The following is a 14,294-nucleotide window of genomic DNA, read 5'->3' on the forward strand; positions in this document are numbered from 1 at the left end:
TAAGAAAATACAAACAACAAACAGTTTCTTCCATGGTTCACAGCATGTGTATGATCATCTTCATCGCAGGTCTCAGTAAGGATGTTTCAATCTTCGGTGTCAGAGGTTACTAGCACTTAACACACCGGTGGAGTACAGCTTTTACTGCTGACTCTTATCTTTGTCCTTCCGGGCGTGTTGGTTAGGCTGATGTATGTCAGGGTGGAAGTCATCTACTGGTTCTGGTACCTTCTTACAGTGACTGGCATGAATCCAGGTTGCTCTCTCTGCAACTTTAACAGCTGTGTGAGTGACCAGTAGCACCTGGAACGGGCCTTGCCAACGTTTGGACTTCCAATGTTTCCTGCGAAGTTCCTTCACCACCTGTCATCTGGTTGGAGTGGTGTGTTTTCTGTGGCTGGAAGGGCTGCTTTTACTGTCTGTGAAACTTGAGATAGAACAGTGGAAAGGTTTCGACAGTAAGACAACATAGCATCATCACAAACAGTTGTGGAAGGGAGGGGTCTGGTTACAGGTCCCAATCCCAGGTTAGGAGGTCTGCCAAATAAAATTTCAAATGGGCTGAGATTCACTTGAGCTCTGATTCTCATTCTCATGTAGGTAAGCACAATAGGTAATACTTTTGTCCATGGCAGACCTGTTTCTTCACAACATTTGGCTAACTTGGACTTTAATGTACCATTTTCTCTTTCCACAGCACCTCCACTCTGTGGATGATAAGCACAATGTGTGCGCAAGGTTATTCCCAGGAATTTACCAACCTCAGTCAATGCAGTGTTTACAAAATGTGTGCCATTATCACTGCTGATCTTCTCTGGAATGCCCCATCTAGGAATGATTTCTGTTTAGCAGTGCTTTAGTCACTGCATTACTGTTTGCATGTTTTGCAGGGAAAACTTCAACCCATTTACTAAACACGTCCACTATTACTAGTGCATATTTCTTTCTTTCAGCTGGTGTGAGTTCAACAAAATCCATCATCAAATGTTCAAAAGGTTTCTCTGGTGGAGGGTGTGCAACTTGCGATGTGTGTAATGCCTTTCCTACATTATGTGTGGCACAAACCATACATGACTGACAGTATTTTTGCGCATATGAACTGAACCCTTTTGTGAACCACTGAGCAGTGAGTGCATTCAGCATCCCCCCTTTTGACACATGGTCCAACCCATGTGTCAATTTTGAAAAATGAGGAAAAAAATGTTTAGGTAGACAGGGTTTACCATCAGGTCCCATCCAAACACCATCCATATGAGTTGCACCCACAGAGGACCAAATGCGTCCAGAGGACCAAATTTCATCTGCAGAGGCAAAAGTTTGCAAAGCATGGAGATCTGTGAGGGAGTCTTCTGCCTGCAAAGAGAGGGAAGCGAAAACAGGAAAAGATTTAGCTGCTTGCTTAGCTGCAGCATCAGCTCTGGCATTGCCACAAGCAACAGGATCGTCTGAGTTAGTGTGAGCCGCACACTTACAGACCGAGATTGCTGTAGGCAAAAGGATCACATCAAGAAGATCAGAAACCTGCTTGGAGTTCAGAATAGTTTTACCATCTGATTTAAGGAAATGCCTGTGTTTCCACAGCGCACCAAAGTCATGAACAACACCAAAAGCATATCTGGAATCTGTGTAAATAGTGACAGACTTACCAGCTGCCAACTTACAAGCTTCAGTAAGTGCAATAAGCTCAGTAGTTTGAGCAGAGAAATGTTTAGGAAGAGAACCAGACAACAAAGTGTCATGTGAAGAACATACTGCAAACCAAACACAGTTAGTACCTGTGGCTGGATCACGCAAAGCTGATCCATCTACAAAAAGAATCATGTCAGAGTTTGGAAGAGGAGTCTCTAAAAGATCAGGTCGGGGTGTACAAACTTGTTCCAAAACAGCTTCACAGTCATGAGGCTCCCCATCCTCAGGAGTCGGAAGCAAAGTAGCAGGATTCAGAACAGTACAACGTTTAACAGTGACATTTGGCATATCACAGAGGTGTATCTGAGCCAACGAGCAGTTGAAAGATGTGAAGTTTTCTGCTCGAGAAGAATAATGGCAACAGCATGAGGAACCAAAACAGTCAAATTAGCGTAGCCCACAATATCTTGGGAGGCCAGGACAGCTTTCTCTGCAGCTGCAACAGCACGAAGACAACCAGGCAGGCCTGCAGCCACAGAGTCCAGTTTTGCTGAGAAATGAGCCACTGGCCTTTGCCTGCCCCATGTTCCTGCATAAGAACAGATGTCATGCTTCTCATCAACTGCCTGTATGAAAGGTTTATGAGGATCTGGAATGCCAAGTGTTGGTGCTGTTTGAAGAGCCAGCTTAAGCTGACTAAAGGCTGATTCAGCCTCAGGAGTCCATGGAACACGGTCAGCTGACTGGAGGCCTTTACCATGGATAAGAGCACCTAAGAGAGCTTCGAGAAAAGAGTAGTTAGGAATAAAGTTCCTGCAGTAAGATGTTATACCTAAGAATGACATAAGCTGTTTTTTAGTAACCGGTTTAGGAATGATCTGAACTGCAGCAACACGTTTAGGAGAAAGTGAGCGCCCATCCTTAGAAATCACATGACCCAAAAAGGTGACTTCGTCCTGTACAAACTGTAAATTAGAAAGGCTGGCTTTAAGGCTATAAGAATGAAGATGTTTCAACAGATTCACTGTCTTTTTCACACTGTTGTTTAGATGGACTACATAAAAGGATGTCATCCACATACTGCAAAAGAGCAGAGCCTGTGGTTGATTGAAGTTAATCCAGACTAGCTTTGAGGGCAGCATTGTAAATAGTGGGACTTTCACAGTACCCCTGGCATAACCGGGTAAAAGTCCAAGATCTCCCTTCAAACTAAAAAGCAAACCAAAATGGGCTATCAGGGTGCACTGGCGACAAGTCAACCACTGAGAAAAACTGTGCATCTGATGTAATTTGAGACAAAATAGTGTGTGGGTTGGGCACAGTAGGAGCATGTGGCTGAACTTTAGCATTCACCGCTTGGAGGTCCTGTACAAAACGCCATTCATCTGGCTGGCCAGCATCTTTAATCTTTTTAACAGGAATCAATGGAGTAAGCACAGGTGAATTTTCAAAAGGAACAATAACGCCTGTTTTCTGAAAAGATTGAAAAACAGGTTTAATCCCTTTAATTGCTTCAGGCTTAAAAGGGTATTGTTTTTTACATGGACAAAAGTCTGATTTAGGGGTGACAATTACTGGTTCACAGCCTTTTATCAACCCCACATCATATTTGCTCTTAGCCCAAAGATCATTGGGCACTTCAGCCAACATGGGTATCGAAGACAAATCTGTTTCAGATAAAAAACATGCTTCAAAATGTGATTCTGTGGTAGGAATTAAGTCCACAGTTCTTTGACAATGCATTGTACTCAAAAATGTTTTTTTGTATGCTGACAATCGTTCAGAAAACATCAAATTTGGATCAGCAGGTGAAACGGTCCACTCCATTTCTTTCTGACATGTAGCAACAAACTCTCCCACACCTTGTCACTGCCTGTGTGTACGTTTGGCCAAGGAAATGTGAGGGCGAGTACCACAAACATTAAAAAAATCGAAGTGCTCTGGAGTGAGCGACACAGCCAATAAAGTAGGCGCACATATTTTTTCACTTCTTCTCATAGTCATTGTCAGGCCCCAAAGAAATGTGTGATGTGCAGTGCAAATCAGTAGGTTGCATGAAATCAGAAAGGGGTGAAACTAACGCTTTTGCTTCTTCCACTAGTTGTTGTGAAAAAGGAGAGCTGGGAAGTTTCCACTCATAAGCATATGTAAGTGCCGATGAATCAAACTGCACTGCTGTGAAAACTTTGTCAGGCTGTAACATAACCTTAACACCCTCTGGTGTAGAAGTTAAAATAATGCCTAATTTACACATGAGATCACAGCCCATCAGGTTAATGGGACACAACTCTGATAACAAAAATGAGTGTTTGAAGGAGAGCTCATCAGGAGTGACAACACGCAATGGGCATTGTCATTTTCTCCTTCACAACCTGGCCTGATGCAGACATACAGTAAATGTGGTTTCCACTTAACTTTGGAGGACAATCAAACTCCCCTGACGTCACTACTGATGAACATAAGTTCCTATATTCTGAGAGAAATATCTTTGCTCTAGGACGGAAATAGCATGCAAAACTTTACTACGTGAATCACAGTCGGCAAGCGTTTCTTCACTACACAGAGCAGGAAAAATGTGTGAGTGTGTTTGTGCTATCACCCATTAGTGGAGGCTCCGCTGCCGCGTGACGTCCAGAACCTGCCTCCCACCCTCAGTCAGTCTTTTGCCCAATTTCATCACTTTTCAGCTGTGGACAGTCCTTCTTCCAGTGTCCAGTCTGGCCACAGTAAAAACAAATATTCGGATCATAGCTCTGGCGTGGCCCATTTCGACCTCCTCTCCCACACGTCCACGTCTTCGACTTCGGCCTCGTCCTCTGTTTACACCAACTGCGTAATACATGGTCATGGCTGCCAAATGCAGCTCCTTTTCACACTTGTCCCTTTTGGTTGTCTTACGCGTCTCAACTTGGTTCTGAGCATGGCGAGCATATCGGCGAACGTCAGCCAAACGAGGACCCTCACACCATCCCACGTAAATGTTCTTTACTTCAGTGGCAACATCTGGCATGAGGCCTTTAATTATTGCATCGCAAACTGTGGCCTTCTCTCAGCCAAACACCTCTGATCTCGCTTTTCATGATGTAAGGTTGGGCATTCAGACCTTGCTTCACCTGCTTTTCACCAAATATAGTCGGACATTCACACCTTCTTGCAGCCGAACACTTCCACTCCACCTTTTAGTGTTCTATCACACCTTTTTTTTCACCGCATTTTATAGATTATGGTTGGAAATTCTCAACCACTCTCATCCGAAGACCTCTCCTCCCGCTTTTGTTAATATATTTGAACTTTAGTCGGACATTCACACCTTCTTGCAGCCGAACCACCTCCGCTCCCTGTTTTGATCATGTATGGTCTGGCAATACTACCTTTTCTTACCCATTTTTCAGGAATTATGGGTGGACATTCAAACCTTCCTGCAGCTGAACACCTCCTCTCCCGCTTATGATCATGTGCGGTTTGATATTCGAAAATTTTCTTTCATGTTTTCTAGCAATTATTGATGGACATTCAGACCTTCTTGCAGCTGAACACCTCCGCTCCCGCTTTTGTTAATATATTTGAACTTTAGTCAGACATTCACACCTACTTGCAGCCGAACACCACCTCTCTAGCTTTTGATGAGGTATGGTCCGGCATTCTTACTGTTTCTAACACATTTTTCAGCAATTATGGTAGGACATTCACACCTTCTTGCAGCTGAACACCTCCTCTCCCACTTATGATCATGTGCGGATTGATTTTCGAAAATTTTCTTTCATGTTTTCTAGCAATTAATAATGGACATTTAGACCTTCTTGCAGCTGAACACCTCCGCTCCCGCTTTTGATCATACATTGTCAGGCATTCGCACCTTGTCTTACCCGCTTTTTACAAACTTTAGTCGAACATTCACACCTTTTTGCAGCCGAACACAGTTTTTTGCAGCCGAATTTGGGCATTCGAACCTTTTCATACCCACTTTTTACCAACTATGGTCGGACATTCACACCGTCTTACAACGGAACACCTCCACTCCCTCTTTTGATGGTGTATGTTCGGGCATTCGAACCTTTTCTTACCCGCTTTTTACAAACTATGCTCGGACATTCAAACCTTCTTGTAGCCGAACACATCCACTCGTGCTTTTGATGATGTATGGTATGGCATTCGAACCTACTTGTTGCCCGCTTTTCATTAATTATGGGTGGACATTCACACCTTGTCGCAGCCAAACACCTCCGCTCCCTGGTTTGATCATGTATGGTTGGACATTCGCACCTTTTCTCACCCGCTTTTTGCAAACTATGGTCGGCCATTCACAGCTTCCTCTCCACCATACTTGTATGGTGGGATATTCACACCCACTTGCATTCGAAGACCTCCGCCCCCACTTTTGTTGATATTTAGTCGGTCATTCGCACCTTACCCGCTTTTGGCAAACTATGGCCTTCTTGCAGCCAAAAACCTCTGATCTCGCTTTTGATGATGTAAGGTTGGGCATTCAGACCTTGCTTCACCTGCTTTTCACCAAATATAGTCGGACATTCACACCTTCTTGCAGCCGAACACTTCCGCTCCACCTTTTAGTTTTCTATGGGGCATTCACACCTTTATTTTCACCGCATTTTATAAAAACACCACAGGAACACCGTATTGAGGCTTTGTTCTGACCGCTCATTCGGTGTCGCGTTTCTTTCAAGCATTTCTCCTGGTTAGCCCGCACTCGGCTCGCTCCCAGAGCCGTGTTAAAGTCTGCTTCGCATTCACTCTCTTTTCTCAGCAGACTAAAAGAAACTTCCATCCTGTACCGCTGTTTGCTTTTTCACAACAGCAGAGGAGAGCGCACCGTTCCCAGCGGCACTGCAATACCGGGTCGATGCTTGGAGTGAACGGAGCAAGCTCCTTTTTCAACTCCTATTGATAAAAATCCATTTAATATGTAGTCCTTGCATAGACATATCACATATTAAACTGATAAGTACAGATGGATTATGTGCAATTATTAAAGAGAGTAGAGGACGATCTCTCTCGTTGGAAGTCCTTACCTATATCACTTATGGGGAGAGTTACAACCATTAAAATGATGATACTACCAAAAGTTAACTATTTGTTCTCAATGATCCCCATAAAACCATCTGCTACTTGGTTTAAGTCACTAGATTCATGCATCTCCAAATTTCTGTGGAAAAACAAACCACCACGTATTAGTTTACAAACCCTACAGAAGACCAAGGACAGTGGTGGATTAGATTTACCTCATTTTCAGCACTATTCCTTAGCCAATAGGTTACAATATATATCAAAATGGTTTAAACCTTGTTGTTGTCACAGTTCCCAGAGACGTTGTAATCATTGAGGATTCTATATTCACCCCCTCATTAGAAGCACGTGTTGCAGATTGATGACACTGAATCTTCTTCTCTGTTCATTGCTGGCATCATTCCCAGCATCGTAAGTGTTCGTGGCATTGTTAGCCTCTTCTTCTGGATCTTGATATCGAGCATCCTTTTGTATTTCTGGTTTGTAAGTCCTCTCTCTTCGTTCACCGGAGTCTTCGTCTCTTTGTCCTTGAGTTTGGTGATTTTTTCTTTTTTTGATGCCTTGACACAGTGTGACAGGTGATACCACGTGGGAGATCCTTTAACTTGGACTGCTGTCCCTGTGCTGCGAAATGGCTGTGCTGCTCAAATGGTCTCTCCTTCATCATATACAGAGTTATTTATACATCACCTTCCACCATGAAGCGTTGTCCCTTTTTGTTTCTCTCTTTGTTCTTAAAATGCTGTTATGCATGTCTAAACCAATCCATTAAACTAGATCATTTTGGCAGTAAAGCGATCTACAATGTGCTTGGTCACAAAGCTGCTCATCTGTGGTAAACAGCTCTTCAGAAAGGCATTCTTCAATTGATTTCACTAATTTTATGTAATAATTTCCTACAAAACTACACTTCTTCTCCCATCTGTCTGAGTATTTAATATTGTCTGGGTCCCGTTAAAACATATATTTTTCCCATCTAATTCCTTGTTTGCTTTAAAACAAGTATTCCCCATTTTCTATCCCTTCAGTAGCCAACCAGTTTGTATGGAGTACACTGGAGCAACTTGACTGATCAGTAAAACACTGCTTTTGTTGTCACCGCAAGGCTTCCCCCGTCGGTTGTTTCACTGAGACACTACTGAGTAACTACAACTCAACACAGTTTATACACATAACATTCATATACATACTAACAAACATACAAACAATAATTTATCGCAATTTTCTCATCTCTGTTTGAACGTACACCCAGGTAAATATTCCTGTAGTCTTCTCATACCGACTATGGACCCATTCATTGTTTAACTTCACTGTTTTGCAAATCCTAATTGAATATTACACATTGACATTGAACTTTACTGGATAAGCAGGTCTTCATTGCATTCAGCAGCCTATATGTGAGCATCTATGTGTAAGCTGTTCTTCTTTGCATTTATCAGCAGCAAGCAATTCTTCACTGCACATGCATATGTAAATAGTAAAACAATTCCAATGTGTTAGCGAAACCTTCTATATACAGTGGTCTCTGCAAGGTCTATTTTAAGTTCTTTGCCATCAGTGAGATGACATTGTTTACAAAGTGTGTCAAATTATCACTGAAGATCTTTTCAGGAATTTCAAATCTAGAAATGAGTTATTTTACGCGTGATTTTGCTACTGAGAGTGCATCTGCTTGTGCACATGGAAATATTTCAGACCATTTGGTAAAAACTTCTGTTGTCACTGAGCAGAATCGTTTCCCTTAACATTAATTTAGTTCAATGAAATCTACAAAATAATGAAATAATGAAATCCAAACAAATATGTTGAAAAAGATACACTGGCTTAGGGAATTATCTTCGTTTTGGTCTTAGATTGCCCTGTGGAATGTATTTTGCACATATTTGACCTGCTAGACAAAACTTTATTAATTTATTTATTCTAAAAAAAAAATTCAATAATTAGTAAAACCATATGCTGTAAAAACCTTGTTCATTATTGCTTCCATCCCTCCTGTTGAGACATGACATGGTCCGTGGCTCAATACTGCAGCATATTTAAACAAATTCTTTGGCAGTATGGTTTTCCTTCCGGTCATTCATACGAGTCTATTGTAGATGGCAATTGAATAACATCTAATAATGCTAAAATATTTGTAGTTTATACATTTAGCTGTGGATGTCAACATACCTGTTTTTCCAATGCTGTGTTAACACATGTACAGTTGAAAAGGCATACTGACTGTCAGTGTAAACGTTAACAACCTTTTTGTTATTTAATTTACAAGCTTCAGTTAAAGCTACCAATTCGACTGCTTGAACAGAGTAATTTTTTGGTAGTGGTTGTTTTAAGAAAACTTCAGTTTCTGTTACTACTGCAAATCCTGTAGCATTTGTGCCATCAGGGTTTTTTTCCTTGATCTGTTGAATAAATATAGTTATTTCTGCATTTTCATAACGTATATCAGTTAAGTCTGGCCTGGGTAAAACACTGATGGTTATTTCTGACATGCAATCATGAGGCTTTCCATCTGTGGGGTAGGTAGCAGTGTGGATGGATTAAGTGTAGCACATCTCTCGACAACAAGGTGTGGCTGTGAAAGAAGAACTGTTATGTAGGAGAGATGTCTGGTAAAGATATTTTGTTAAGTAACCATATCACAGCCACTGCATGAGGTACCTTAAGTGTTAATGGGTGAAATAACACCATTATTGTTGATGCCTGCACTGCCAATGGCTTCTGGCCATTGATTCAAAAGTACGATCTCGTCCCTTTTTCCCCCTTTCAGTGGACACTGGCCCCTAATTACCGCAATTCAGCAGGGGGTCTTTCATTAGGAGTACTGGACTCCCCCGTGCACGGTTTCAGCTCCGACCCTGGACAGCGGAAAAAACGTTGAGATCTGGTTTGAGGACCCAATTGTTGAGAAAAGTTTCTCAATGAGACTCAGAGTTGCTGGAGTCAGTTAATGCAAATGTTTAATCTTGCAGCAAGTTCAAGAATGTGTGTGTGTATGGGTGTATGTGTGCGAACGTGTGTGAGTTTGTGTGTGTGAGAGTTTAAAGAACCTGTTATCCACAGGCAGGTCTTAACTAGTATGGCACGGGTCCAGCCTGTCTCATCTTTTTTGGAAGGTCCAGCGCTCAGCCGTAACCCTTCTGTCTGTTTGGACTCTCACATACATTCGGTTAATCATAGAAAAACGAGAACAAAACTTTTTAGCCCCTTAAATTCATAAAACAGACATGGTGCAGTTATTTCCATTCTAGAAAATAAGAGTAATCACCACCATTCCTATAAATTCTGGATATTCTAACAATCTGAATATTTTTTAAATGTTCGATGAAGCCCTTTTCTGTTCTGTTTAGAGACTCAGCTGATCATAAACCAAGTTTTGCTCTTGAACCAAGCTTCTAAACTCTTCATCTTTTTCATTTCTCAGTTAGTATTCACTTTAAAACTGATTAAAAGAAAAATTAAATGAATGCCTATCAACAAATGTGGGATCTAAACTCTAGTGCTTCCTCTAAAATAATTTCCTTTCTCAATTCAGAAATGTGTGTGTGTAAGTCACAACACCCGTGACACCAAAACGGCTTTCTTTTCTCTCTTTTCTCTACACTCTGCACTGTGAGCACACACACCAAATCAGAAAGGCTTTTTTCTCTCTTTTCTACATTATGGACTGTGGGGACACAAAACCGCTCTCTCTTTTTTTTTTTTTGATTGTGTGCCAGGGCGTTGTCTCACGTATTAGATTATGCTTAAGATACGAATGGGTTTATCAGTCACATCAGAATCCATACATACTGATCCTCCCGTAATAAAATGGTTGGATCTTATCAAACACACTTTGTTTCTTGTGACAAGTCAGCGAAACAGCGTATACACGTCATGACACTGAATCAAGTTTGCCACAAGAACTCATAAGTTTGGCAGTATTGCTCTGCCGTCAGCAATCATACACCCATTTTATTTTCATGAGACATGTGCAGGCACCTGTTCATCTACTGTTCTATCACTATGAATTAGTTTATCTATTATCAATAAGGATACTTCTACAACTACTATCAAAGTTTGTCCGGACTTCTTATGTTGTCAGTTGCTATATATGAATAAGTGGGTTGCTACTGAAAAGCATTAAGCATGTCACACAGCCCAAACATATAACATTTCAGGACACACCACACAGTTAACAACCACAGTGAAGCGTGTCAAAGCCCAAACATGTAACATTCAACAGGACACTTACACAACACATTCAAATCAAACAGTCAGACAACATACAAGAACCTATACCCCAGCCGGCATTGCTCCCTGCCTATTTTCCTACAACTCACTATGTGTGCGCACACCTTTATTCACAAACTCTTCAACTTATACTCTTTTACCGAAGCTGCTACAGCTCGATTGGCCAAATACCCTTAGATCCTATTTTGGTGAATTTGACATCTGCCTTGCATGTAACAGATTAGCGGTTTAGCAGTTTTAATTTAGTTTGAGTGAAGGAATTCATTTTATAGCAAAATCCGAAATCTTGAAGAACTCATGGAAGTAAGCTTATTCTCGGATTCCTGAATCTTTAGATTTGCTCTTTCTTTCACTGCAAAGTACAATGTTGAGCAGCACTAATGAGTTGTTTCTATTTTTGGCAGGCTTTACCTTTGCGGATGAAGCCCTTTCTGTCTGTGCAAAAGAAATCTTGTTACTGTGCAGAGTGACTTCTCTGAGTAGAGTCGCCTTACTTGTTGCGACTGTGCCGATGTTCGAAGCTGGAGTGCAAAGTTGTTGCTTGAATGGTGCTCGCTGGAGCGTGCGGTAGTGTAAAGTTATACCATTTAAAAGGGCTGAAGAGTGCTCAGTGCAGCGGGTGGGCGGAGGTGCGGAATGCGAAGTAGACTTTAACACGGCTCTGGGAGCGAGCCGAGTGCGGGCTAACCAGGAGAATTGCTTGAAAGAAACACGACACCGAATGAGGTGGCTGTTTTGGAACAAGTTTGTACACCCCGACCTGATCTTTTAGAGACTCCTCTTCCAAACTCTGACATGATTCTTTTTGTAGATGGATCAGCTTTGCTTGATCCAGCCACAGGTACTAACTGTGTTTGGTTTGCAGTATGTTCTTCACATGACACTTTGTTGTCTGGTTCTCTTCCTAAACATTTCTCTGCTCAAACTACTGAGCTTATTGCACTTACTGAAGCTTGTAAGTTGGCAGCTGGTAAGTCTGTCACTATTTACACAGATTCCAGATATGCTTTTGGTGTTGTTCGTGACTTTGGTGCGCTGTGGAAACACAGGCATTTCCTTAAATCAGATGGTAAAACTATTCTGAACTCCAAGCAGGTTTCTGATCTTCTTGATGCGATCCTTTTGCCTACAGCAATCTCGGTCTGTAAGTGTGCGGCTCACACTAACTCAAACGATCCTGTTGCTTGTGGCAATGCCAGAGCTGATGCTGCAGCTAAGCAAGCAGCTAATTTTTTTCCTGTTTTCGCTTCCCTCTCTTTGCAGGCAGAAGACTCCCTCACAGATCTCCATGCTTTGCAAACTTTTGCCTCTGCAGATGAAATTTGGTCCTCTGGACGCATTTGGTCCTCTGTGGGTGCAACTCATACGGATGGTGTTTGGATGGGACCTGATGGTAAACCCTGTCTACCTAAAAATTTTTTTCCTCATTTTTCAAAATTGACACATGGGTTGAACCATGTGTCAAAAGGGGGGATGCTGAATGCACTCACTGCTCAGTGGTTCACAAAAGGGTTCAGTTCATATGCGCAAAAATACTGTCAGTCATGTATGGTTTGTGCCACACATAATGTAGGAAAGGCATTACACACATCGCAAGTTGCACACCCTCCACCAGAGAAACCTTTTGAACATTTGATGATGGATTTTGTTGAACTCACACCAGCTGAAGGAAAGAAATATGCACTAGTAATAGTGGACGTGTTTAGTAAATGGGTTGAAGTTTTCCCTGCAAAACATGCAAACAGTAATGCAGTGACTAAAGCACTGCTAAACAGAAATCATTCCTAGATGGGGCATTCCAGAGAAGATCAGCAGTGATAATGGCACACATTTTGTAAACACTGCATTGACTGAGGTTGGTAAATTCCTGGGAATAACCTTGCGCACACATTGTGCTTATCATCCACAGAGTGGAGGTGCTGTGGAAAGAGAAAATGGTACATTAAAGTCCAAGTTAGCCAAATGTTGTGAAGAAACAGGACAAAAGCATTACCTATTGAGCTTACCTACATGAGAATGAGAATCAGAGCTCAAGTGAATCTCAGCCCATTTGAAATTTTATTTGGTAGACCTCCTAACCTGGGATTGGGACCTGTAACCAGACCCCGCCCTTCCACAACTGTTTGTGATGATGCTATGTTGTCTTACTGTCGAAACCTTTCCACTGTTCTATCTCAAGTTTCACAGACAGTAAAAGCAGCCCTTCCAGCCACAGAAAACACACCACTCCAACCAGATGACAGGTGGTGAAGGAACTTCGCAGGAAACATTGGAAGTCCAAACGTTGGCAAGGCCCGTTCCAGGTGCTACTGGTCACTCACACAGCTGTTAAAGTTGCAGAGAGAGCAACCTGGATTCATGCCAGTCACTGTAAGAAGGTACCAGAACCAGTAGATGACTTCCACCCTGAAATACATCAGCCTAACCAACACGCCCGGAAGGACAAAGATAAGAGTCAGCAGTAAAAGCTGTACTCCAACGGTGTGTTAAGTGCTAGTAACCTCTGACACCGAAGATTGAAACATCCTTACTGAGACCAGCGATGAAGATGATCATACACATGCTGTGAACCATGGAAGAAACTGTTTGTTGTTTGTATTTTCTTATTTGTAACCAGCATGTGCACATTGTATCTTGATTTCACAGGAAGCAATAATACAGGGCTGCTGTATTTCCCCACGACCCGAGAGACCACCAGACGCCCGAAGCCACACAGCCCCCCCCAGCACACACCCAACCGCCCAGAGCGACGGGACAGCAACCCACCACCACCACTATGTGATCAAGCTAATCAGAAGGGACCAGAGAGAATTAAATTCAGCCAATTGATGTTTTGAGGAAGCAGACATTGTTTCCATGCTAATATAATCTAAAAGAAAATTTCTAAACTGGTTAATACACAGATTGTTCTTCGCTTTCCAGTTCATGAGAATAGTTTTCTTTGCTATACATAACACTGTGAGGATCATGTGTGCTAAGCTAAATTCCACATTGATGTTGTCTAAGTCACCCAGTATGCACAGTGTGGGGCATGCAGGAATGCTACACTTTAGTCATGTTGATAGGTCCGCACAGACTTCAAGCCAGAACCTCTGGACAGGCGCACGAAACCACAAAGCGTGTGCATAATCATCAGGTGTGTTATCTGTGCAATGTGAGCAGATGTTTGAGTGTGTTAGACCCATCCTGAACATCCTTTGTCCTGTATAGTGTGTTCTATGAAGAATTTTGTATTGTATGAGCTCTAAATTAGGATTTTGAGTCATTCTGAAGGTGTTCAAACATATATGTGGCCAGAAGCTATGACTAGAACTGATGGATAAATGTGCCTCCCATTTTGAGGACGGTAGAGACATTGTGTCATCTATCTTAGACAATAATTTATATATTTTTGATAGTAGTTTTGGGGT

The 14,294-nt window shown here is 42.0% G+C and overlaps 1 pseudogene; it reads right to left on the reverse strand.

The window, feature by feature from the left end:
- Nucleotides 1-6,449: 6,449 nt before the first annotated feature.
- LOC140286259 (U2 spliceosomal RNA) lies at nt 6,450-6,626 on the reverse strand (annotated as a pseudogene).
- Between the last annotated feature and the right edge of the window lie 7,668 nt (nt 6,627-14,294).

This window comes from Leuresthes tenuis, unplaced genomic scaffold (genome assembly GCF_036924035.1).
Source record: "Leuresthes tenuis unplaced genomic scaffold, fLeuTen1.0.hap1 SCAF_80, whole genome shotgun sequence".
Taxonomy (NCBI): domain Eukaryota; kingdom Metazoa; phylum Chordata; class Actinopteri; order Atheriniformes; family Atherinopsidae; genus Leuresthes; species Leuresthes tenuis.